Here is a 23,765-nt window from a genome sequence, read left to right on the forward strand (position 1 = left end):
ATCTCGTGTCCTTAGACACACCCCATTATAGTTTTCCTCTGTGGCATCATCGGGACGGGACGGGCATTCTTTTACGCGCTCCCGTCGACCAAAGAGTAACGTCTTTACGCTCAGCAATTATTTTTACGAATCAGACTTAGATTCAGCGAGAACGCCCATCTGTCATCCCGTTGGCCGCGGATTCGTTATCGAACCGGAGACCATTGTCACTAGTGTCGCGGACGTCTCACCGCCGTGGTAGATTGTCAAACCTGTGTTATTCATACCTGTGTCAATAAATCGTATCTTCGTTACACCGCAACGATGGCTACCTTCAATGAAGACTCCTCAAACACCGACAACCCTATCCCCAATGTCATTCCGACATATATATCCACCGAAAATGCGCTCTTGTAGACAAACGCTCGATTCGCGTCATAGCTTTTAAAGCTTGTCGCATCTCAATCCGTTGGAAAAAGTTTTTCCTGTAGCATATTTTATTTTTACGAACCAACAAGGTCTTTGTTTATTTCCTTCTGCTTTTGCTCCAATTTCCCCATTGTTTTTTCAAGGATAGTATTTCAGAGCCACTAGTCAAGTTTATTGTAACAATAAACGTACGTTTCGGAAACATTTTGTGCTGTGAAACAGAATACACTAAAGTTTGAAGGTCACATCGATTTTCGAAAGTTTATAAATGGAGGTGTATGACAGTATCACCAGCTGTTGCTGTCCAAGTAACTCCAACATCGAAATACTACAACGATTCCAATCGAAAACGCTAAGAGCCTTAATAGACGCACCTTGGTATGTTACCAACGAAACCATCCATCGCGACCTCAAGATACCTACAGTCAAAGAGGAAATAGCAAAATATAGCGACAGATATAGCAAAAGAGTCAACAAACACCGAAACCCCCTAATCACTGGACTACTCGATACGACGGACCAGATTCGATTTCTTTTTACTACAGACATGCAAAAAATTTCGTCTTGTCTTACTTCCTCAACAACTTTTAGATCTGATAGAAAAAAGAAACATACGAAGTAATAAGTAATGCTTACTAATAAATTCAACAAATACAGAGGAAGATGGCTAAATCGATAAATTAACGAGACTAAAAATTAATTACATCATGGATCTCTCGCTTTTAATTTTAAGCTGTAAATTACCGATATCGGTGACTGCCATATTCTCTTGAGTTTCCAAATCGTAAAGAATCTTTCCCCAGGGATTGGTCAACTGTGTATGTCCCCATGCGACGTAACTTGCTTAAGGAACACGAGCCGGTGATATGCAGGCAACGTATAATTGATTATCATTCGCTCTGAAACGCTGAAGTAATGACCAGTGCAGTGGTCCAGTGGTCATATTGAATGCCGCTGGATATATCAGCATTTGGCAACCTAACCCAGAGAAGCAGGAAATATGAAGCCACCGAATACCAATTAACTTCGTAGTTGCACGGTTCACATTCCATCATTTCTGAATATGCGAGGACAGTCCTCTTATTGTGCTTTTAATTCTTTTATTTGTTTCATTTTCAGCAAATATACTGGTTTTTTTAAATTAAGCTTCTTTTTATACAGAGTTACAGATTATATTAATTTTATATAGAATATATTTAAGAAAGATATTTAATTTTTTGCTAGTTAAGTATTGATCGATTAAGTTACTGTACCTTTGTTCCGATAAATGCGTGCCATTTCCTCGAATCTAATATCATAGCAAATGCCAATACCTATTTTGCAGCCCTTCACATCGAACGTCGTTAGGGAGTTACCAGGACTGAGTGAATCACTCTCTCGAAAAGTAATCTTATTAGGAATGTCGATGTCGAATAGATGTACCTAATAACATAAAAATGTGGTCGCTAATTCTATTGCTGCAACTTTTGTAATTTAATATCAAAGTTACCAACTCCTAAACTTTAATTATTTTTTATTTAATAACTGACAGCGTTTTTATCACTTTCTTTTGTTAAAAAATCTTATCATTTAATAATGTTTAAAAAGGAGAAAAAATAAGTATAATAATATTTTAAGTATGTGAAAAATTTATACAACAACAAACACATTACAACAAAAATGGGCGTTTCCCGTATCATAACGTATTTTATAAACCGTAAATTATAGAATTGGTTATAGTATACGTATGTACATATGTATATTCCTAAATTATTCCTAGATAGAGTCACTTTCTTCACCCCAATATTTTCAAATTCAAAGCCATAAAGGAATATATTACTTACCTTTCGGTGTTTTGCTATCAAAGTTCCATCGGGACCCCAAATAGTACAGGTATTGTACAATTTAGCGCCCTCTATTTCAGGCATCGTACCACCAACTACATAGATGTTGTTTTCTTTAGCTGCGTTCGATGAAGCAACGCTCGTTTCACCATCAGGAATACTCTCGGCGTATTTTGGAAAGTACTCTGCATTGCAATATTTCAATTAATGAAGAATAACTGTCTTTTGTTCCAACCATAAATTAAATTGAAATGTTTGTCAGTTTTTTATTTTTTAAATTATTAAAATAACTAAGTTTTATATTTCGACTTAATTAAATATGCAATTACTTAGCTAATAGTATATATAATAAATTGTTTCTACAGGTTCAAAATGAAAAATGAATATTTAGAAATATTTAATTACGACAATGCTATTTGTGTTAGCATCAGTGGCTTGTTACTCAACGACTTTGCTAGTACTTTTTGAAACATAAAGTTAGTTTTCAATTAACACTTATACTAGAGGCGGAATTATAAATGCAAAATAATTGATAATACTAATTTATAAGTACCTAATTATTAGTATCTTAAAAAATATATTTATACAAAAATCACGATAATCATGAAAATGGGGAAATCCTATATTCTCGAATCAATTCACAATTTATTTTGTATATTAATTAGATTCCGCGCTCATCAGTACGTACTCACTGGCGACATCGAGAAAATGTATCGGCAATTCCTCGTACGACCAGAGGATCGGAAATATCAAAGGATATTATGGCGCAGCGCGAGTGGAGAAACAGAAACATATGAGCTTAACACCGTAATACTCTTATCATAGAAATAGAAGCAGTCCTCAATTCATATAGATATACATGTATATGTGACGAAATATACTAAAGCAATATTGACCCTTTGTCGCTGAAAGTATCAAACTACAAAACTTCCTTTCAAATTTTCAGAATAAGGAAATCAGGATCATGATAAATAATTGGAACATAATTAAAAATAATATATCTTCTCTATAAGATAATGAATACATTGGTTCATTTAATTTTTATGGATATTCAAACGCTTCTGTGAAATAAAACGTCAAGATTATAGAGTATAAAATTCATAGCTATGAAATAACTAAAACTCTGATGTATTATTAAAAATATACGTTAGGTTGTATGTAGTGATACATACAAAGATTACATGTACAAACCCATAATTAACACAATGCTACCGCAACCATTCTGCAATCTACCTTGCCCAAAACACTCTTCCAGTCACCTCCAAACTCTTCAATTCTCTCCACCTAACCACCCACAAACCATTCACAAACATGCAATTCCCGACAAAAGAAGAACTTATCGTCAGTTGTCCTTAACATCTCGTTCATTCATTTGGTCCCTATCCCCCTATTTCCTCCCACTGCGATGATCGCACTACATTTTTCCACGTCTCTATTCTATTCTCTGGATGACCTGAATTCTCGAGCAGTCGAGTGACGATTGATCTGTACAATTGATCGATTTCTTTTTACTACAGCCATGCAGAAAATTTCGCCTTGGAAAAGAATGTTGTGATTTCGAATGTCTGGATCACCTGAAGAACGTTACCGGAACTGGTAAAGTTTATGTCGTTGATGATAATAATTCCTCCACGACTCAGCAACAAAAGCTACTCTGGGTGATGAGCTTAATGGTGCTGTTGCGGCTAGTTTAATTTTTCAACAGGGATCCAGATGGCGCCGTTGACGAAATTCTTTCACTATAAACGTCAACGATCAACATCAGCCATCAGGGAACGAAGAAGGTACGCTGTAACGTGTCTGAGTAATTATACCTCGAGGAGTACATACAGTTATGTAATGAAGATTCGTATGTGAGTGTTTGTTTTCTTATTTCTTTTCCCTTTGTTTCATTTGAATGGATTTTTGTACTCAAAGAGCGAGGTAAGATTACGTCAGATACGTTTTTACATATGCTAAAAAAATGGAAAATGATGATGATGAATCAATGACACGTAGAAAATAATAATCTATTGTATTGCTGTTATCTAATGGTGTTGTAGTTGACTGTATGGTGGATGTATCTAATGGTGCTGTAGTTGACTGTATGTTGTTCAATATTGCTATGAAGCTCTTCTGATTTATTGTCACTTATACGAAGGATGGAAGTATACGAAATTGATAAAATTATTAATAATATTTACGAAGAGAAAGTAAACTGTTGGATATATGACAAAATAATTCTATTTTAAATAAGAGGCTGGTCAGCGTGGTTATTTAGTTTACAAAATCAAACGAATTTAATGAATGTAATGGTAAGGAAGTAACTATAAGTGGCTGTTAAACTATTTTTATGCTTGAAAAGTAATTCGCAAAGTAATGTAAAGCAGTACTACTGAGTTGTACATAACCTCTTTCAGAATTTGTTCTTAACCTCTTGCTTCATAGCTTCCTTAATTATACTCCTCAAACTTATTGACTACTTCGATGTTGTTACGAACAGAAACTGATAAAATATTAATCTTAAATATAGATTGAAATGAAAGCTTGTCACGTAAATATGTGTGTGTGTGTGTGTGTGTGTGTGTGTGTGTGTGTGTGTGTGTGTGTGTGTGTGTGTGTGTGTGTGTGTGTGTGTGTGTGTGTGTGTGTGTGTGTACTGCTTACTCAAACTATGGATCACATAACCTATACAAAAAAAAAAAAAAAAAAAATTATTGTACACTATAAAGCAAGAGGTTAAATCTTTAATCTGTTAAGAATTAAATTTTTTATTGTAACTGCGAAAATTATAAAAGTACCAAGCGAAGCAAGTACGGAATATAGGGATATAGGAAGCGATGGGGAACAGCAAGTAACTCCAACATCGAAATACTACAACGATTCCAATCGAAAACGCTAAGAGCCTTAATAGACGCACCTTGGTATGTTACCAACGAAACCATCCATCGCGACCTCAAGATACCTACAGTCAAAGAGGAAATAGCAAAATATAGCGACAGATATAGCAAAAGAGTCAAGAAACACCGAAACCCCCTAATCACTGGACTACTCGATACGACGGACCAGATTCGCAGGCTGAAGAGGCACTACCCGCTAGACCTAAACGTTAGATTCATTTAATTATCCAAATTAAGCTAATGCACTTACTTATAATACTTATAAATTATACCTATCTATAATAAGTATTAACTTATTGTAAATAAACAGCCATGTCACTGCGCCACGCCAGAAAAATTACTGAAAATTCTCAACGCGAGAATTGATTGTAATTCCAACAAATAAATAAAAAAAAAAAAAAGCTGTTGCTGTCCCCAAGCGCCAAAATACGTTCTGACTACTATTTTATGTATCTCACAGAAGTATGTCTTCATTCATCATCTCCCATGCCATCCACCAACGTGTTCTTAACATGTTATCTCCTAGTAAAATATTGATATTGAGTCAGATATCCAACTGAATAATCTTTTCGGTGTCTACTATAAGACATTTAAAACCAAGGCTCGTACACACGTGTGCTTATACGTCAGATGTAATACTTAACACGAAACCTGCTTATATTAATATTAAATTTATGCATAGTAGGATGTTCGACCTTTGTAAAAATGAAATTATAATACATACAGTTTCACCGTGGAAAAGTGAATCTTTCTAGCATGTCCACGCAAATGCAGCGGAGGGGAGGACTGTGCATGCACCAAACAACTTTACGTTCGTAATTTTTCACACAAATGTACAACTGTAGGGAAATAATTATCTCTGATTTTTCGGATGTTAGGAATCGACAATATCGCATAACGGAATGCTGTGTTCTACGTATTCTATTTTTGTTACGAAAGTGGTACAAACGAAGTCCACGTAAGAATAGTACAACAAAATCGGTTGAGGTTAGGTTATCGTGCAGATATCGCGGCTTTTGCATTGGAAATCACGCAACTGCCAGTCTCGTCGTTCCTTGTAAACGAAAGAAAGGTATTGTAATCGGTCGGAATTAACATAAAACTCGTCGCATGCGACCATATGGCCTGAATGTTGAATAAACGAGAGTAGAGCGCGAGCTATGTGATTCTAACCGTTTAGGCGGAAACTAATGATTGTAACCAGAGCCGAGATATATGCCAATATTACTTTGCTCGACAAAGCGTATAAGATGAGGAGAGAATCGCGATAAGGTAGAACAAGAGACAGATATTCTCTACGTAAAGCAAGTCTGTCAACTAGATTGAAATCCTATAGCTATAACTACAGTGAATCCATATTCTGGCGAATTGTCTTTTCACAAATGAAGCTTCTGAAGAACGGAATTGATACAATAACTACTGTTCATTCATAACTACTGTTGTAAGAATCTATATATTTGTCTATCTATATCTATATATATCGATCTATATATATTTGTCAGAATGTCATTTTATCAAAAAACCCATCCTCTGTAATCATAGTTTAACGAAGCATAATTAATAGAAGAGGTAGAGCGTTAAGTGGAGATGATTTAATCACAGTTAAGTAGATAAATCTCTATATTAGTCTCTTTAATTAAAATGTCCTACGTTTTATTTGCGTCATTTTTTTTCTTCATCCAATTTAAAATGTTTAAATAACAATAGCCTATACAATATAATTTTATGTAAAAAAATTGATTATACCATGTTTATTACAGATATTTAACATTTTTGTGTACATACAAAATTTAGATTATACCTCGCTTGAGAACAAAAATTCTATTTGTTTTCCTAACATGTACTAATAATTATTGATCAAACTAGAAAAAGCTGGAGGAGATTACTTAGGAAGATTACTTAGCATCTTATATTCCTGGCAAGAGAAAATGAAAAATTCGTTTCTTCTCTTTGCTTCCCTGTTCCTTCTTTCCTCCTTTTTCCCTTTTTACATCGCGTTGTTTTACATCGCAATTTACATTTATTTGTAAAGTTTGAATCTTCTCGATATTGAAGATGTTGAAGCTGCAAGTATGTATTTCATTTTAATCCATTCGAGACCGAGATTTAATTGTAAGACGATACCTAGGTGTCGGTACGATCTGAATGTTTAGTTAGAATGATTCTGTGTTTTACTCTCTCCAGGGTATCCTTTTCATACTTTGATTTTAAATCGATGACAATCTTAAATAGTATGCCTCATATTTTTAAAATATAAAATTATATACTATGTTATTCTATAATGTATTATGTACAGTCATATATATATATAATAATTCTATATTGAAAAAAATATGAAATTAACATGATATATACATTACTACATAAGTTATATATAAAATATGTATACTATACCCTTGCCTACTGACTGATATGAATTTCTTTCGGTCTCGAATGCGTTAAAAGAGAGCGCAAAGAAGGCGAAATTACTTATTGTAATTAGTAAAACGACCTGAGAGGCAGACAGATACAAGAAAGAAGGAATATTATATTAGCGGCATTATCATGTTTTTGCTCTCTTTAAGTCTTTCATCGAGACAGACAATCTACAGGTATTAATCGACCAATTTCTCCAAGCTGATAACTTCGAATTGATGTTTATATATAAGAAGTGTTATGTGTTAATCTGTCTAAATGTTTAAAAGGTGTTATAAATTAAATGTTGTTAAACGATACGTAATTGCCTTTTGATCGTAAATTTTACTATCAAGGGGTCTTTTATGTATGCGTAATCATTGTGAATTATAACAATTTATGTGATCGATATTAAAGGTGTTTAAAAGCATGTAGTTTTTTTCTATATTACTATTCTCCTATATTATTATCCTATATTATTATAGCATTCCTATATTATTATAATATCCAATTACATGTTGATACACAAGATATACAGATTATTATTTATAACGTTTTGGTTTTCTTAATTGAGTCATTCATTTAGTACAAATGATAAGAAATTAGTAATAATTCACAAAAAAAGGATATCGTAGTAGAAATATTATAAAAAAACATTTTCTGTTTTAGTGTAGAGTTACTCCTTCTTACAGACAGTGTCGTACAAATCTGTACGTCTCTGAGAAAATGTAGGTATCTGAGCCCTTACTTCCTCAACAACTTTTAGATCTGATAGAAAAAAGAAACATACGAAGTAATAAGTAATGCTTACTAATAAATTCAACAAATACAGAGGAAGATGGCTAAATCGATAAATTAACGAGACTAAAAATTAATTACATCATGGATCTCTCGCTTTTAATTTTAAGCTGTAAATTACCGATATCGGTGACTGCCATATTCTCTTGAGTTTCCAAATCGTAAAGAATCTTTCCCCAGGGATTGGTCAACTGTGTATGTCCCCATGCGACGTAACTTGCTTAAGGAACACGAGCCGGTGATATGCAGGCAACGTATAATTGATTATCATTCGCTCTGAAACGCTGAAGTAATGACCAGTGCAGTGGTCCAGTGGTCATATTGAATGCCGCTGGATATATCAGCATTTGGCAACCTAACCCAGAGAAGCAGGAAATATGAAGCCACCGAATACCAATTAACTTCGTAGTTGCACGGTTCACATTCCATCATTTCTGAATATGCGAGGACAGTCCTCTTATTGTGCTTTTAATTCTTTTATTTGTTTCATTTTCAGCAAATATACTGGTTTTTTTAAATTAAGCTTCTTTTTATACAGAGTTACAGATTATATTAATTTTATATAGAATATATTTAAGAAAGATATTTAATTTTTTGCTAGTTAAGTATTGATCGATTAAGTTACTGTACCTTTGTTCCGATAAATGCGTGCCATTTCCTCGAATCTAATATCATAGCAAATGCCAATACCTATTTTGCAGCCCTTCACATCGAACGTCGTTAGGGAGTTACCAGGACTGAGTGAATCACTCTCTCGAAAAGTAATCTTATTAGGAATGTCGATGTCGAATAGATGTACCTAATAACATAAAAATGTGGTCGCTAATTCTATTGCTGCAACTTTTGTAATTTAATATCAAAGTTACCAACTCCTAAACTTTAATTATTTTTTATTTAATAACTGACAGCGTTTTTATCACTTTCTTTTATTAAAAAATCTTATCATTTAATAATGTTTAAAAAGGAGAAAAAATAAGTATAATAATATTTTAAGTATGTGAAAAATTTATACAACAACAAACACATTACAACAAAAATGGGCGTTTCCCGTATCATAACGTATTTTATAAACCGTAAATTATAGAATTGGTTATAGTATACGTATGTACATATGTATATTCCTAAATTATTCCTAGATAGAGTCACTTTCTTCACCCCAATATTTTCAAATTCAAAGCCATAAAGGAATATATTACTTACCTTTCGGTGTTTTGCTATCAAAGTTCCATCGGGACCCCAAATAGTACAGGTATTGTACAATTTAGCGCCCTCTATTTCAGGCATCGTACCACCAACTACATAGATGTTGTTTTCTTTAGCTGTGTTCGATGAAGCAACGCTCGTTTCACCATCAGGAATACTCTCGGCGTATTTTGGAAAGTACTCTGCATTGCAATATTTCAATTAATGAAGAATAACTGTCTTTTGTTCCAACCATAAATTAAATTGAAATGTTTGTCAGTTTTTTATTTTTTAAATTATTAAAATAACTAAGTTTTATATTTCGACTTAATTAAATATGCAATTACTTAGCTAATAGTATATATAATAAATTGTTTCTACAGGTTCAAAATGAAAAATGAATATTTAGAAATATTTAATTACGACAATGCTATTTGTGTTAGCATCAGTGGCTTGTTACTCAACGACTTTGCTAGTACTTTTTGAAACATAAAGTTAGTTTTCAATTAACACTTATACTAGAGGCGGAATTATAAATGCAAAATAATTGATAATACTAATTTATAAGTACCTAATTATTAGTATCTTAAAAAATATATTTATACAAAAATCACGATAATCATGAAAATGGGGAAATCCTAAATTCTCGAATCAATTCACAATTTATTTTGTATATTAATTAGATTCCGCGCTCATCAGTACGTACTCACTGGCGACATCGAGAAAATGTATCGGCAATTCCTCGTACGACCAGAGGATCGGAAATATCAAAGGATATTATGGCGCAGCGCGAGTGGAGAAACAGAAACATATGAGCTTAACACCGTAATACTCTTATCATAGAAATAGAAGCAGTCCTCAATTCCCGCCCGCTAACTCCTATCTCCACCGATCCAAATGATCTCCTAGCCCTCACTCCCGGACATTTCCTCATTGGCGATTCATTAATGTGCTTACGTGATCGAGATTTCAGAGACATTCCATCGAACCGACTCTCCAAATGGCAGCATATCCAACAGCTTAAACAACATTTTTGGAACCGCTGGCATAAGGAGTATTTGAACGAGCTAACCAACCGCAATAAATGGAGCAAGGGTGGACACAGCATCCAAAAGGGCACAATCGTCATCCTCAGAGAGGACAACGTTCCCTCCATGCATTGGCTTCTGGGCCGAGTTATCAAGGTTCATCCAGGCGCCGATGGTGTCATCCGGACAGCTACAGTTCAGACGGCAAAGAGCATTTTGGATCGGGGCGTCAAAAGGCTTGTCCCACTGCCAATTCAACCCGATCTCGAGAAACCCGAACAACTAGCCATCGAGACGAAATAAGATGGGAACCTCAACCACACCTCGCTAGTTTGATCGGTACCCTCTCAACGGGGGGAGAATGTTACGCCATGCGGCTTACCATAGGTCATATTCTTAACTATCGATCGCGGCACTATAATGTCGCAGACGGATCGTCGCGTCTGCCCGGCAAACAAACATTGTAGTGGCAAGCGCATGGTTCATTAAGCAGGGCGACTTCCAGAAACGTCGACTCGTGGCCCGTATTTTACCTCGCTGTAAAAGAATGTGGCGTGATCCGAACGTAGTGGGGGTCGCCTTCCAGAAAAAACGAAAAAAATCGAAAGGCGTTCAGAACTTTTCGAGAAGTCGAACCGTCAACACATGTGGTATGTCGCGCATTACTTATCAACCAAAACGCAGTTACATTTTTTTTGTTCCATTTATATCTTTCTAGTTAATAAGTTGTTGAAATAAACATTAATTTATTTGTGTTAATTCTGTGGAATTTCATTGAACTACCCTTATTATCATAATCGAAATAAGGGGATCGATCAGTTCGTGGCGTCGATTATTTAATCGTAATGGGAACTTACAACTCTCGTTGACGTGCTATCTCGCGATCGCGTCTCTCCGCGAACGGTCGAAACAAAATGATTCACTAAAAACTGTCCTGAATTCCTAAGAATTTATTTACCGAAAAACTGACAAAGTGTTTATTTAAAAAATGAGGTTGAAGGTAGTCCTTTTCTTTCATTTCATTCATTTTCATTTTCTTTCTTAAGTATGGCTAACACAATATCTAATCAATTAAAATTTTATATTTTCACGTGAAAAGTTTCTTTAGATAATTATTATCAACATGATGACTCACTCTTACGGATTAATACGTGTCTGTAGGGCAATCCGGTGGACTTGATCGGCTTTTTACTTCGAAAGTTGAGTAATCGGTGTCGCTTTCTTACGCATCTTTGAACTGTATAAATGTTTTAAAATTGTTTGATCCAGAATGTACCACACCGGACAATCAAGAAGGCAGGTGCCTTGACTACAGAAAATGTAAACCTCTGCAAGAAATATGGCAGATACAGTACCGTACAGCCACCGATTTTTATAGACGATCAGTGTGCAGATACCAGGGCAATGTTACGATCGTTTGCTGTCCGAACGATCCAAACAAAGAGAAGAGAGAAATTTTAATAAAAACTGTGTATAAGTATAAGGCTTTGCGACCACCATACTGTGGTTTTAGCAACGTCTCTCATACCAGGGTGGTCGATGGTAAACCAGCTGAACTTGGTACGTTTTATGTCTTTCTTTCCGATTAATAATAAGCCATTTACTGCAAAGAATGAACTTTAAAGGCATTAAACAGCACATCAATGTACATTTCAATTAGACTAAATAATAATGCTATGATTTTATCGGTAGTAACTTTACTTATTAACTTGAATTATTTCTTTCTTTTACTTCATGTTAGGAAGAGTATCTTTTTGCTTGAAATAAAAAATTGATATAGGAGTAATAATATGGATAGAGATCAAAAACTGTTAGGGCAGAAATTACACGTTTGAACTTTATAGTTCAGTATAGTTCAAATAGAAATTATATAGAATTATTTAATAATTTGTATTCCACTGGAATAAAAATTTAATTTCTGTCTTTATCAAATCTCTATTTCAGAGTATTTGTACGTATGTACTTATCGTCTGCTGTATGATCGAATATCGAATAGGTAATAATCGTTGTTACCCGTTATGTGAGAAAAAATTATGTATATTCACAACTATGACTATTGCATTTTAGGCGCTTGGCCATGGATCGCTGCATTAGGTTTTCGTAATCCCCGAAACCCAGACAAACCACTATGGAAGTGCGGAGGTTCCCTGATATCGGCTAGGCATGTTTTGACCGCAGCACATTGTGCACATATGGATGGAATAGAAAACATACACAATCATAATATTGTCATTCTTAGATTGGTGGAGGAGGTGCCATTTTCGAGTAAGTCCTCAAATATATATATATATATATATGCTATTGAGTATTACTGAAGTATCATATCCTGAAATTTCTTACTGTACACATATATTGTGTCATAAAGCGTGTATAATTCTTTCTCATACTTTTGGTCATTCGTTTCCTGCATTTTCATTTATTTTTTTATTTTTCAGGGTACGTATATCCCATTTGTACGAAAGAGCCCCTACGAAAGAGCAACTTCGTCGGCTATAACCCCCTTGTTGCTGGATGGGGAGCATTAAGATATAGTAAGTGATATCAATTTTATAATAAAATTAAATAGTTCCAGTCTTAAATATCTTTCTTATTTTCTTCGTAGGACGACCACGACGTAATGCATTAATGGAAGTACAAATGCCAGTGATTAAGAACGCCGAATGCAAAATAGCTTATTCCAAATTTCCTAATGCACCTGATATCACTGATGGTATAATATGCGCCGAACATGCTCAGGGTGGAGAGGATTCTTGTACGGTAATTAAGTTACAGAGTTACTACAAACTATACGGTATCTGAAGACACGTCGATTCGAATTAACATCAAATCGACGTCTTAAACATTAAAAATAATAGATAAACACAATTTAATAGTTTTGCCCACTTCTCACACCTCGTTATGGTATTTAATCTAATTTCCTTCTAATCTTAGTTTTGCTCAAAATACATATAACATGTACGTTATAAATTGGAGTATTTCAATACACAAATCAATAGAAGATTATTACTGTATATAAGTATAATTTCAATACAATTCGATCGATATATTTCAGTATCTTTGATTAAAAATTTAACGATCCTTTCAGGCTGACCGCGGCGGACCACTGCTGATACAACATGAATTAACCTCGTATTTAATAGGTATTGTGTCTTATGCTTATAAGTGCGGCACAGCTGGGTATCCCAGCGTTTACACTAGGGTCACATCGTACCTTGACTTCATTCTCCAAGCGATGCAATAATATGATATTACTGTTCCATAAATATCATTGTGTAAAAAACGTAAAGTTGGATTTTCTTATTGTGGAGATAAGAAACAGCTCAAATTTACATTGTTTTGTACGTTACAAATTATAGGCTTAAAATGTACGAAATGTAACTTTGAAACGACACTAATTTTTTACGCACGATAAACCTCCACGACTTAGGTATGTAAAGATGATAAACGTGTATTAATTCTATTAATTTGGTAATAATAAACCAACTTTCTGAGAAGTTCTGTAAATTTCGTTTCTGTTGTATCAAGAGAATAATGGAATATTCCACTTAGATCGTATACTTCTTGTACGTACGTACAAAATTTTCCGGCTAATCTAAAACACTTCATAAGATAGAGAGCTTCTGGAAATTCGGACACAGAGAGTGCATAAAATACAAGATAAGTCTCGTGTCTTTCAAAATTATTTTTTATTCGCTAAAAACGTCCTGTGTACTCATGCAATCACATGCAACCTCGAAACTTCACTTATTTTTTATCACTTTCCAATTCAATACACAGTTTCAGCATTTTTGACTATATGTAAGAGAAATTTCCATTCAGCCAAAGGTGTACTTACAGATTATAGATTCCTATACGACTCTCAGTAAAAATTTATCCGCACTCCAGATAGTTAAAACTTCTGTCGACCGTATTGATCCATCTGCACTCTTCGTATGACGTCAATATCTGTTCAGTGCTGCTGCGCAGGTTTCTTTGTGTTACGTCAATTCGTTTGTGACCGTTGCGCGAGTAATGGCGCTTTGCAATGGTGATTTGCAGGAAAACAGTGCAGGATGCTGTGATTCGTTTCTTGTGGTCGGAGGTTATGTTTGATGCCTATATTTATCAAAGATTTAATGCACATTATGGAGAAAGTGTTTTGTCACGAAGTGTGTTTGAATGGGCACAAAAGTTCAAAGAAGATCGCACGAGTGTTATGAAAAAACAGCTGGACGCCCGTCCACATCCACGATGACAACATTGAACGTGCTCATGAACTTATGCTCTATGGAATAGACGAGTGACACTGGATAATGTGGCAAATCATTTGCAAATCAGCCACGGCTCTGCTTATGCAATAGTGCACGACAGATTTGGATTTTAAAAAGTTTGTGCGAGATGGATGCCGAAAAAGCTGATGAAAAGGTGAAGACGACGATGCATTCGTGGTTCGCAGCTCAGCCCAAAACATTTTTTAATGAGAAAATACAAAGGTCCTTCGGCAAATGGACAAAGTGTATACAGAAATCGAGTGATTATGTCAAAAAATGATGTATGTCTTTTTTGACAATTGCTTAAAATAAATTCTACACCGACAGAGCGGGTAACTTTTTACTCACCCTCGTAAGACACTTAAATTTCCAATCTATTATGATGAATAAAAGAGCTTATACTATTAAATCTAATTGTATTTTGTTGCATGAGAGTACACGTGTATGTGATGTACATTACCTTTATATCCCCTTGAACGCTTCAATATTGCGCATATATACTATATTTTGTACAGCTTCTATAAAATTTCGTATGTTTGTTTAGGCTGTTAATCTAGAGGCTGGAGTACAAAGAAGTGGCACAATGATGTGGGCTGATGACATTTATAATTATCAAGGAATCACCCCTACATTCGCTCAGGTATATATCGTTGACTATAACGTATTTAACATATATGATTGTTAGAATATTAATAATTAATTTTTAATTCTATCAGAATTTTAATGAAACTGTCCCTTGGGAAGGAAGAACTGATACCTTGATATCACGGTTTGTACATCCTATATATACGACAAATTTTAGAACATTATATAACGAAGAACCAGATCGTCGTGGCCATGTGATGTGAATAAAAGGACTTGAATTTGATGATATTTTTATAATGTTAGATAACATAACTAAGTATCTTCACAGTAAGATAGGATGACATGGTTTACATGATCTTAATGTTGTTCACTCGAGTGATGATATTATAAGGAAAAGCGTAATATCACAGGTAGGATGATTCATAATTTAGAACTACTAACTCATGTATGTATTAAAAATTAAAGAAATATATTAAATTTTATAGGATATTTATGTTTAGTAACCAGTAATTCAGAGATTGGTATTCATGGTTACTATAACGAGGCTGTAGAAACGCACCCTTTCTTCTTTGCAAATGGTCCTGTATTTATGTCTAAGCCGAAACTGGAACCTCTGAATAATTTAGATTTATTCTTGTTATTTTCTAAAATACTTATCTACAGTATACCATAAGGAATGATACCGTATCGCACCTAATCAAGTGCCTTAAGAAACATCAACAGGATATCACAGTAAGTAATCCCTTATCGACAGAAGTGTAAGTAAAAGTTATGTGTCATTGTTATACACAATTATGTGTTAGTGTTATACACAGTTATTTATCATTTTCTATTAATTCAGTTGTAGCCACTACAATATCTATGACACTGGTAGTAATTATAAGAACAATAATGATGTTCTATAAGAGGAAATGATGATTAGGAACAAAAACTTACAGGTAAGTCAAAGTATATGTTATTTGCCATTTGAAAAGAAAGTTACTAACTTGGAATTTTTTGATAAATAATAATTGTGCAAAATATATTGGATTTCAAATTTGTCAAAAATTGAAATTTAAGAAGCATTGTAATAATATAACATTAATATTTTGATTTTTCAGGAGATATCATGCGGTGGATGGATAATATGTAAAAAATATTAAGCAGTATATGAATTTTCATATTGCATAGAGATAACAAAATGAATTTTAAAAAATGTCGACACGGTAATAAGAAATAGCATCGTGACAAAGAATATATAAAGACAGTTTCATTTTTTATAAATAAAAATTTGTTGTTCCAGATTTTGAAATACAGTGAAACGTTTAATTAGTATCTTAATATCTTTAAATAATTATTATTTTAGAATCAATTGTAATTGTATCATACGTACTTTTGAATTCGTGCAAGAACATATGTAATTTTGAAGTAGTTATTATTAGGAAACTGTTAGACGCGAACAGTATGCGAAAAGTTAGTATGCAGTGTAATAATTATCAATCAAAACACAAGAATTAAATTCTTGAGGAAAAAATTTCCGGAATTTCTTATTTACATGATTATAAAGAAATCCATAATAAAAAGGAGCTGCTTTCTAATACTTCTCTTCCTTGTAATGCCTACGTTAACAATAACGAGGTTCGACTTTTTGTTTTTAGAGGGATACTGGAAAATTTGAAAGTACAGTACCATTGGGAAGAAAATCACGATATTGAAAACGATATTTGCAAGTAAATTTCCAAAAAATCTGTTTTCAAATTTTCGCTTTCTATTTCACATTAAAAGAAAGGGAGGGCTGCCTTCTTTTTCTGCAAGACAAAACAAACATTCTGAATCTCGTATCAATGAATGATGTCAATAAGTTATTTTTCTTTTCAGATTGAACAATATTCCAGATTTATTCATAATTTCATACTACGCGAAGAATAGACTTTCATAGGTATATAAAGGAAATATTAAGTATAGGAAAACTCTTTTTCGTTGTAGGTGACATATGCTTCACGGTTGAACACATGTATTTTTGAACACATATAAATGAAAAAGTACTCTTATGGAGAAAAAGAATTGATACCTTCGATTGACATTAGATAATGTATATAAACTTATGAACAATCACTATCACTATCAGTTTGTATTTTAGGTGCACACGCAGATTTGTTGGAGTTCTTATAAAATGTACTTCCTGTACGAACGTTTTATTCTTCCAAATTTTACGATACTATGTCTCATATGATAACTATATGGATTAAACGTAATATAAATGATCCGAAAATAGACTCGAACGACATTAATTGTCTTTCTATTTATACCAATATCGAAAATACAAGTAAAGCTGGAGCAATAGTATGCAAGAATGGACTATTTATTATTTTAAACCAAATCATAGCATATTCAGAATGCACAGTATTATCATGAAATGTAAATGAATCAGTTGTAAACGAACGATTTTACTGTAAAATCGTTGCCGCCTTTTTTTCATCTGAAATATAGCAGCAATGAGTACATTCTTTTAATATATAATAAAACGAGATATCTTTATAAAGTTACATATGTCATCACTGGTAACTGTTATCTCGTATGACGCCAAATATACCGTTAGTATGGAATGATATTTTTATGAAGATATACTTTAATGATAGATTTTATGAATGAAACGTTATATAAGAAAAATTATCTCTTGTTATTCTATGAAGTGTAGTAGCTAATGAAGATTAATTTTACGAAGTATTAGAGCAAAAGAGAATTAAAAAATTAAAAAGATCTAAATAAGATTGTTCGTGTGGCTTAATTATCTCAATTCTGGTACACCACTTGTTACATTCTAACTAATTAGCGCTAAACAATAACTTGCAAATATTAAAGATATTAACACCTAAAGGTTTTCAGGAAATTTTATAATATTTGATTATTGTATATCTAGTCATTGATTGATAAAATTTCTTGTATAAGCATAGATCGAGGTTGACGTCATACGCAGATTGCATATCATTGACAGGTATCGTTTTAATTTATTTTATGGCTAGAATCGTTTGAATATTATACGAATAATTATTTCCATTCGAACGATTAATAAATCACGTACCTATAAAAGATATATTACGAAAAAGAGGTGACGAAACAAAAAAATATTGGAAATTCCGTTGTCATTAGATCAATTACTTTTGCAATGATTTTTATTTCCATGTAATTACATATGAAATGGGTAATTCATTAACATCTCCTCGAATCGAATATAATTCGTTACACTTCACAACGATTCAAATAATGGACGGGAAATATATAATAACTTTCCTGTCCTTGCGTTAAAATAGTACTGTACAAATCAGATGATACAACCTAACCCCAACCTAACCCCAAAAAACCCAATTACATCCACATTGCATGACAGCACACTTGCAATGGATTTTTGTGATTTCAATGTCACAGACAATGACACAACTAATCAGAACACGTTCGAGGCTATAGACATTGAAATTACCGCGTGTTTAATACGTTTAAAGCATAAATCTAAATTTCACGCGATTATTTCTTTGTACATTGTGAAACTCTTAAATTATCTTAATCGAATAAATAATCCTAATGTAATAAAACATCTTGAAATAGACCTAGATATCTGAAACAGAAACTCGAAGGATAAGAAATCCTAAAAGGTACTAATCCTAAAATAACAAACTCCTAAATAATAAACAAGTGATAAAACCTGTTATAAATAATAAACCTTACCTGGAATAATCAAATCCTAACTAATCGAAAATAAAATAAGGCAAGCAATTCTTAATCTTTCAAGTAATTTTTCCGAAAACACAGAAAGATAGAGAAATTAAAAAGACGCAGCACAAATTGCAGCACAATGAAAGTTTCGGAGCGATGAATACGATCGTATTAAACTAAATAATTTTCAAAAGTGAAATTACACTGAAACGTATATCGATGATATTTGTCATTTCTACGATCTGTTTCGCTTGGTCGTGCTTCTTTTCTGATGTAAATTCAATTTATAATACGAACTAAGTTTCCTTTATTATTATTAGTCCTGCGTCTTTTTAATTCGTCACTTCTTTTATTTCAGAACAATGACGGGCTCCAAGATGCTGTTCGGATGTTTGGCGTTAATTGCTTTTCTGCATCCATTAGTTCACGTTTGTACTTCGAGTAGTACAGCTCAAGGTTTGTACTTCGAGTTGTCTTTTTCCATGCACTTCAAATTCCAATACGATCTGGTCACGTGGCCTTCGTACAATTTCGAAATTTTACCTGTTTGGTAATCGTCAATGAAAAAAGAAGTTATGCGTGACCTCAACACATTGAAACAATTTTTATGATTTTTTATTTGCCGGTTGGTCAGCAAGTTAATGGAAAAATTTCACTTAACTATTCGCGTTAATCTCTTCGGTTTAACTTTTGGGAAATGCTTCGTTAGCTTCGGGAATATTCCAACGATTCGTTTTACGTACAAAATAAGCATGATAAATATTACATCACGGTAATGTAATATCGGAATATATTAAAGGTGTAATTTTGTTCGATTAATTATAATTTATTAATAATGGATTGAAAATACAGATATTAGTTAGACAGAGAAACGATGTTTGATTAACAGGAAAACTAAATGCAACGCTCGTATTTACAACAAATAACTTGACAACTATTTGGTAACTCTCTCTCTCTCTCTCTCTCTCTCTCTCTCTCTCTCTCTCTCTCTCTCTCTCACTAGCAACTCTAACACTCGACAACACTCGCAACTCAATTCTAACGACTCTATGCTTCGACGTCTCGATCAACTCTGATTCTCGCAACACGCACACTTTTCGATTCGCCTTGAATAGCGAAACCGTCCTTCTTCTAACGTTGTCTATTGTTTCCCTCATACCTATGTAAGAACTACCAACTACGTGCCTTTAGTCACGTAGGCACTCTTAAATGTAAACGAACCACAGAAACACGACGTACACGGTTTTTCTATTTTCAGCCGATCTCCAATCAAAGCTATTCTACGATATTACAATCGGCCTTTCCTGACAATCACATCTGCCCTCAGATGTGCTCATCATCGCCGCTCGCACTTACATCACTATCGTCAGCATTCCACCATTTCATGTGATCGGCTGCCGTGGAAGTTGTACGTGGCCCTTCGTGCTCCCCCTCTCGCTGCACTATGCATCGGTCATTTCGCAGGACTTTTATCACCCGATACGGTCCAAGAAACTTCGGATGCAGCTTTAGCCCGGGACCCCTCTGCATCCTCTCGATTGCCACTAGATCTCCCGTCCTGTATGCTGTCGCCTTCTTGCGTCTCCTGTTATACGCCCGCTTGTTTCGGATTTGGATCTCCTCAATCCGTCTCTTTGCGTCCGCACGCAGCTGATCTCGTTCCTCTTGGAACACCGCGGCCTGTTCGTCCTCGATGCTACTGCTCCTCTTTCGCTCTTCCTCTATCTTCCTCTCCGTTGTTTGTTTACCCATTTCACTCTTGTCAGGGGCTTTGATCGTCGTGGCAGCATCGTGACATTTTCGTAGGCTCGGTTCGTACATGGAAGACGTTAACAACTTACCATCTACCGAGACTATGATCTCTTCTTTTTCGAAGGTCTTCACGTTCATCGTGTCCTCGACAATCCCATCGTCGTCCTCGTCATCCACATCCTCTGTATATCGATATTATTGGAGGGATTCCGCACGTGCGACTTCCCTTGTCTTTTCGTTCGCCTTGCATTCACTCTCTTCGAGTCTATCCGAAAACTTGAAACAACCCTCACATCCGCAACGCTATCCTTCTCAGTAAATTCGCAAATATCATCAACAACATTCTGTTGCTGTTGTTTAGCCAGATTCTTCCTCCTCGTGATGTTCGCTAAGTCCTCCTGCTGGCCGCAAGAATCCGACGAGGACACCATCTCGTGGTCCACTTTACCAATCACCACGTGTCTTGCCACTATTCTCCGTTCCTCCGACACTTGCTGCACAGCTGCCCGATACTTCTTCAAAACTTCTGCTAACTCTTCTTTATTTTCTTCCAATTGCGACAGTAGCTCAGTTCGTTCGCGACTAGCTACATTAACACGATCTTCTGCTTCGGAACGTTGCCGCAGTACTTCCTGCAACGAAGCCTGCGTCTCATTCGGTTCTTGCTCCAGTGCCTGTTTCGCTTTAACTGCAACTGCTCTAGCGCATTCTGCATCTTCTAACTGGTTCTTCAGCTGTCGTAAAGCTGCTTTACCCGTCGAGTCACCTTTCGATCTCTCCAGCATCGTTTGAGCGTCTCTTAGCAATGCTTTGGTTCTCTTCAAATCTCTTTTTAGCCTATGTTGCATGTCCTTAACGTGTGACAAATCTATCTCACTCGCCTGTGTCTCTACATCTATCTTGAGGACTTCCGGACACTCATCGGGATTTTCGTCCTTTATTCTACTAATAAAAGATTCTCCCCCTTTTATACTTATTTCAACAGTGTCCAAAAAGTCTGCGCCAATAATAAGCGAATGTTGCATCACTGTGTCTGGAACTACGTGTATGGTTATACAGTACGACTCATTGTCTATAATAATGTTCGTGGAAAATTTCCCGAGCGTAAAATTCCTTCCGGAACCGACACCGCCAAATCCAACGATTTCCCGACTTAATCTGGGCGCTCCGATTTTCACATGCTGATCTGCTCGCATTAGAGTCAGCTCACTACCGGTGTCTATCAACGCGCTCAATTTGAAATTTTCCATCTTAACATCCTTACCACGCCTTGTTTGTAACGACCGAAACACGCTGTAAACTTTTTTTGAGGGCTCACCCAAATTGTCGCAACTTGATGCGATGTGTCCGTACTCCCTACATTTGAAGCAATTGTAGCATCGCGTCTTCCTCGCATCTCCAGATCGACCGGGTTCCTTGTTCCTCTCGGTTTCGGACAGCTTCGCCACCGGCTTTACCCTGTTACTCTTCGGCTCCTCAAATTTCGTCCTCATCTCCATATCTCTTTTTATCGCTTCGTAGCGCCTGAAACGCTCTTTTAATTGCTCGATATTCCTGGCTCCGTATAGCACAGTCTTGTTCGCGACCTCGTCGGGAATGCCTTGAATAATGTAGTCTATCAAGGATTGCGTATCAACCCTTCCTTGTTTTGCAATCCCGCACATGTGATACATATATTGTTGCAGACTCTCATCTGCTTTCTTCTTTCTATGGGATAACTCGCCATGTATCTGTTGGTCGCTTACTACATTTTCAAACTCATTCCTCAACGCCTTTTTTAGCTTTGCCCAGGACTTCGCGCATCGTTTTTGTCGTACGAAGGCCTGAGCGGAGCCTGCGAGTAATTTCTTAGCATAGGCCACCATGTGGGCGTCTGACCAACCCCACACTTCTGCCATTTCCTCGAAGTCTTCCACCCACTGATTTACCCTCAGCAGATCATCCCCGCTGAATTTCTCTAATGAGTCTTCCACGTCTTTAAGACTCAACATCGAACCGACGCATACCTTCTGCTGCTACTCATCGCGGTCCTGATACACCGCTCGCGTGCCTCTCCTGTATTCTCGCGCGCCTTGTTTATCGTCCTCGCCTTCACTTTCGTCGGAGCTCTCTTCTTCCGACGATACATCGTCTCCTTCTAGGGCCGCCTGTAGCCGCGCGCGTAGTTCGGATTTTCTTCCCGTTACCTTCAACCCCAAGCTAACGAGACGCGCTCTCAGCTCTTTCGTCCTCAGCTTCTCGAGGTCTTCCTCTCCCTCTTGACTGCGTTCGGCTCTCTGCTTGCTTCTTAGATCTCGCTGGTTTGTTGGTTCTTCGCCACGCTTCGAATCCTTAGGAGTAGATCGACCAGGTTTGCACGCTCTGTTCAACCTGGCAACCAGCACTGATCTCGCACCGGATATAGGCAGATTCATCTGTGCGAGCTTACTCCTCAGCTCCTCCAGCGTCAAATCCTCTTCACCCGACAATCGTTCGTCTTCAACGTTTGCCATTTTATTCTATTCTTTTCTACTCCCGCAGAAATAGCTCCGTTAAATCGTATCGTTTCTCTGTCTTATTCAATCCCGGACGAGCCCCCACTTGTAATATCGGAATATATTAATAATGGATTGAAAATACAGATATTAGTTAGACAGAGAAACGATGTTTGATTAACAGGAAAACTAAATGCAACGCTCGTATTTACAACAAATAACTTGACAACTATTTGGTAACTCTCTCTCTCTCTCTCTCTCTCTCTCTCTCACTAGCAACTCTAACACTCGACAACACTCGCAACTCAATTCTAACGACTCTATGCTTCGACGTCTCGATCAACTCTGATTCTCGCAACACGCACACTTTTCGATTCGCCTTGGATAGCGAAACCGTCCTTCTTCTAACGCGTTTTTAATACGCGATGGCGCTATCACTTTCTAAAAGCGTCGTCTTTACATTTCCGATGGCCACGGGCACATCCGACTGCCAGATATACAA

At 35.7% G+C, this 23,765-nt stretch overlaps 2 long non-coding RNA genes across 3 annotated transcripts; one reads left to right on the forward strand and one right to left on the reverse strand.

Annotated features, from left to right (window-relative positions):
* Nucleotides 1-1,665: 1,665 nt before the first annotated feature.
* LOC126877410 (uncharacterized) lies at nucleotides 1,666-14,447 on the reverse strand. Of its 2 annotated transcripts, none has more exons than XR_007694995.1 (3): nucleotides 14,348-14,447; nucleotides 9,503-9,687; nucleotides 1,666-1,830 (listed from the first exon to the last, which is right to left on the reverse strand). It is a non-coding gene; the product is annotated as an uncharacterized LOC126877410 (long non-coding RNA). The 2 variants fall into 2 exon arrangements; XR_007694994.1 differs by lacking the exon at nucleotides 1,666-1,830 and adding an exon at nucleotides 8,937-9,101.
* A 1,641-nt stretch (nucleotides 14,448-16,088) lies between these two features.
* Nucleotides 16,089-16,924, forward strand: LOC126877411 (uncharacterized). The gene is made up of 2 exons (XR_007694996.1): nucleotides 16,089-16,285; nucleotides 16,448-16,924. It is a non-coding gene; the product is annotated as an uncharacterized LOC126877411 (long non-coding RNA).
* The last annotated feature ends 6,841 nt before the right edge of the window (nucleotides 16,925-23,765 follow it).

Source organism: Bombus huntii, unplaced genomic scaffold, assembly GCF_024542735.1.
Source record: "Bombus huntii isolate Logan2020A unplaced genomic scaffold, iyBomHunt1.1 ctg00000161.1, whole genome shotgun sequence".
NCBI classification, from domain to species: Eukaryota; Metazoa; Arthropoda; class Insecta; order Hymenoptera; family Apidae; genus Bombus; species Bombus huntii.